Source organism: Nycticebus coucang, chromosome 19 (assembly GCF_027406575.1).
Source record: "Nycticebus coucang isolate mNycCou1 chromosome 19, mNycCou1.pri, whole genome shotgun sequence".
NCBI lineage: Eukaryota > Metazoa > Chordata > Mammalia > Primates > Lorisidae > Nycticebus > Nycticebus coucang.
This window is the reverse complement of record NC_069798.1, coordinates 2,557,095-2,561,795: the sequence shown is the minus strand read 5'-3', so window position 1 is coordinate 2,561,795 and position 4,701 is coordinate 2,557,095.

The window sequence follows — 4,701 nt, the reverse complement described above, 5'->3', positions numbered from 1 at the left end:
TCCCTCCCCACTTCCCTGCTTACAGGCGTAAAGGGCGTGAATTCTCCTGCCGGACCTTGGCCAGCTTAGAGACCGTGCCGGGGAAGCGGAGTGACCTTCCTGCCATGCATTTCCCTTCCCACGTTTGCCTGCCTTTGGAAACTTTAAACAGCTTTCCTTTGCCTTGCCACTTCTCTAAAATGTATCTTTCTTTGTCGCTATGTAAGCCTGACCCTAAGCCACTGCTTTGAGCTGCTGGGTTCCCTCTCAGGACATGCGTTTGCGATCGTGCTTGATTTTCTTTTGCTAATCTGTCTTTTGCTGCAGGCTTCTGTCCCAACTATGAATTTAGGAGAGCTGAGGCAAATTATAATTTCTCCCCTTCAGAAGCTCGGAGGAGGAGAGGGAGGAGATTGTGGTCATCAGTGGGACCAGCCTCAGTGGACAGGTAAGGTTTCAGTAAAAACTTGAGGAAGGAGAGGAGTCAAGTCAGGAGCTGTCTGGGGACAGTGGGACAGGTGGAGGGAGGCTAAGACAAAGGCCCTGGGGTGGGGAGGGTGCCTGGTATGATGGAGAAACAGCCAGTGTAGCCACAGAGGAAAGAACAAAGGTCCAAACTATATGGGGCATGTGAGCAGGAGGGGCTGAGGCCAGCTGGTCTGGGAGACCTGGTCTGAGAGGCCATTGCCAGTCTCTGGAGTGTTCTGAGATGGACGTGATGTGACCTGTGTGAACAGGGTCCTCTAGTCACACATGGAAGCAAAGATAGGGAGGATAGGAAGGGTCAGCAGGCTAGTGCTAGGACAGACCCTGGGGACTCAGGGCACACAGTGGCCATGCAGGGGCAGGGGAGCTTGGTTCTGGACCTCTTTTGGAGGTGGAGTCAACAGAATTGCCTACAGGTTGCTTGTGGTGTGGGGAGGGAGCAAGCAGTGGAGGATGACCGCAGGCGTCTGGGCAACGAGGCGTGTGAAGGGAGAGAAGGCTTGGGCAGGTCAGGCTGACATCTCAGACTTCCAGCAGGAATGCCACCTGGGTACTGGGCATGGGATTCTCCGAAGCAACCTCAGAGTAGTCAATGTATTCATTATTGACCCCAAAAAAAAAGAAAAAAAAGATACAGATCATAATACCTTCTAATAGTATTATCCAAACAAAAGCCAAAAACAATTTTCTAGAATCATATTCCAGTAAAAGGAATCCATCAAATGATAGAATTTGTTTCAAAAGTTTATTTTTAAATTTGCTATTTATAACTCAGAGTGTATTTTCTGAGATAAATGATTTTAAGACTCATTACTAAACTTTTGGGTCAGGTTATAGAAGTGTGTGTAATGTGTAAGGTATAGTTGAGTGGGGAGACACAGTGACACTGCCAAATTACTAGCAATTAAATAAGCAAACAAAACTTAATAATATAGGAGCTCTTATGCTTCCCCATTTATGCTTTGCGGGTTGAAATAGTCAGAACTCACTTGACTAAAAATCCTTCCCCCAAACAATGACAAAGACCCTTTATTTTGCTGAATATTCAGCTGAGGGAAGTGGGTCCAAGAACTCTGTTTCCTGGGAGCATATTCAGCTAAGGGAGGGAAGCAGGTTTATGGAGACAAGTAACCCAGAGACCCAGGCTCAAAGAACTTAAGCCCCCCCATTAGAGAACAAGTTCTGTTTTAAGCATCATTCATGATTTGATGTGACTCATTTTTGTCACACCCAAGCAGCGCACTTGAGAATGTACATTTTTTTTTTGTGTGTGTGGTTTTTGGCCAGGGCTGGGTTTGAACCCGCCACCTCCGGCATATGGAACCGGCGCCCTACTCCTTGAGCCACAGGCGCTGCCCTGAGAATGTACATTTTTATTGAGGCAGGTTAAAGAAAAGGAATTTTTAGAGCCACCAGAAGAAAAGGTTGGCTCAGATGAGGCCACCATCAGGCTTGGTGGATGGGTGAAGGGGGACATTAAACGTCTGAAGAGGCCCAGGAGAGGAGCCCAAGAGGAGTGGAAGTTACAAAGACAACTGTCACTCTGGTTCTTGTGGTCTAGCGTAGTCCATCCTCACTGCATCCAAGCTTTACATCCTCGGCCCATCCAAGATGGCTCCTCTGCTTAAATCCCCCTGGCTCACTTCCTATCTCAATTTTACTATATGAAGAAAAGGAAAGAGAAGAAAGTGGAGGCGTCTGTGTCCTCTACTGTCTCCAATATCCCATCGTGTGTCTTCTCTATTAAGGATGCAAGTTAGTGTTATGCCCAGATCACGAAGTCCCCAAGGACCACCAGGGAGCCGATTCCGATGCCAAAGCAAAAGAGCCGTTTTATTGCAGGCTTGAGCTTGGGCTCCCAGGGACTCCGCTACAACGGATCCAAGCCAGGAGCTCCGAGCTCTGTAACAGGGGAATTTTATAGTGTAGCACAGCAAAGTGGGCGTATACAATTTAAATAAAGGGACTGCTTCTGGATTGGCTGCGCTGGTCCTGCCACATGGCCCACTCCAGAAGGCAGTTTCTGATTGGAGGATGATGACTCAAAGTGGAAAACCGACTCACAGTGACTCATCAGTTTTGAACAACATGGTTGAAAAAATGGCTGAACCCTTAAAATGATGTTGGTCTGGTTCTCTCATTAGTATATACTTAATACAGCTCCCCTGGCCAAACGTCTTTCAGATTAGAGAACCCTCAAATGCCAAGGGGCTATCATATTTTTCATCATATTATTCATTCTTTCTTTGTTGATGCTGAAATAAAATTAGGTGAAGTATCATGTCCCCTCATAGATCACAAATTCCATGACGGCAGGCAAGTATGTCCCTTACTTGGCAATCACTTCTTGGTTCAGAGTAGGTATTCAATAAGTAGTAAATAACCAATGAGTGAAGGAGAGAGGATGGGGAGGAGGCTATAGACTTTTGGTGCAGATTGCTCAAAAAAATTTCTGGGTACTTTTGGTGGTTTTAGAGGATGATGGTACTGGGTATTTAGTATCTTTCATTTCATTTTAAAATATAAGGCTTTCCACCAGCATCAGTCCTCTTACACGTAAGTAGTCGTCCCAGAGCTGTGCTGAATTGGAAGTCATGACCACAATAGTTCGAAACTTCCCTATTTTCTCACCTTTTGAATCTGAACTTGCCTTATGACTTGCTTTCATCAATAAAATGTGGCAGAAGTGATGTTCTGTCAGAGCCTGGGACTTATGGAGCCTATGATTCCCACTTTCACCTTCCTGTGATGCTGCAGCCTTGATATAAGGAAGTCAAATGGTGAGAGGCCTTGTTCATGGATGACACTTATACCCGTAAGACTAAATAAGGAAGTGAGGACAGTTAAACCCAAGGCCAGTTCACTCATTGTCACTGGATAAAAGGCAAAATAAAAGAAGATGCAGGTAGATTGGTATTAGTAGATTGGGTGGTGAGGCCAAAAGGAAGAACTCTTCTAATTGTTATGTTCTTTTGAACAAGAAGTGAGAGTTGGCAGAGAGTTGGCTCTGGAGTTTTGAGAAGGAAGGTGTGAACAGCCATCCAAGTGAGTGGGTGAGTAATTTGACCAGGAAAATGAGCACAGTTGCTCAGCAGCTCTGAAGGTCTGCTTGATGTTTATGATCATTAAAATGAGTCATGTCAGCATGCTGGGTTTTCTCCAGCCAAATTCACTTTCCCAAGAAGTTCCAGTGTAGGTGGAGGGTTGGGCTTTTTCCAGGTTAGGAAAAAGGAAGGAGGAAGAGCCAAGGGCATTGAGAGTTATATGCAAAAGAGTGGCTAAAATGATGGAACGGGGAATTCATGCCAGGAAAAGAAGGAAGTATAAGAGCAGAGGGATACGGAAAAGTAAAAAATCTGTTGAAGGTAATGACTTATTGACACTTATTGGTATGAATTGGAATGACAGGAGGGAGTAAGGAAGGCTGCTTGACCTGACACTATGGAGGGCACACAGTTATTAGTTCAAAAATACAGTCCTGGGAATGGGTGGCTGTGCTTGGTGTTAGAAAACATCATTGGAGGTTTTAAACTGAAAGGCTGTGTAGGTGTTGCAGGAGCCAACCATGTAGATATAAAAATCACCATAAATTATGAATGAAGCCGATTGTATTACTGGCTATTATTCTACCAGACCTATGCACTAGACGCTAACTCCTTGAACTTGGCATTCACAGCACTTATCACAGCTTGAAATAGCCAAGTGATTATTTGACAGTTATCAGGCTTATAGTTTGTTTTGCTTATTGACTGATACTCAGTTGGCACTCAAAAGGCAGAATGGATGAATACTGCTGTAACTGTGGTACAGAGAAACATAAAATATAAGGCGGACGAACTCTACAAAAAGGATCCACAGCGTTTTCACATGAATGAGAAAGCAAGGTTCCGTGAAGGAGGGAGCTTTTTGTCTACTGTACTCCCTGCTGACTTCTCAGGGCCCAGAGCAGTGCCTGGTACATGTTAGGTGCCCAATAAGTATCTGTTGAACGAATGACCAGCCCAAACAGTATTCATTCAGTCATCCATTCCGTCTTTTGAGCACTGAACGCCTATCAACCAATAAACAAAGCAAACCACAAGCCTGATAACCGTCAAATCACTCAAGCTATTGTAAGCGCTCTGCACGCCAATGAACACGCCGGCTTCAGGGCCCACCCGCGCCTGCGCTGCAAGCGTCCAGTCCGCCCAGCCTTGACATTCTGCGCCTGCGCCCTGTCTCCCGACTGGCGCCGCA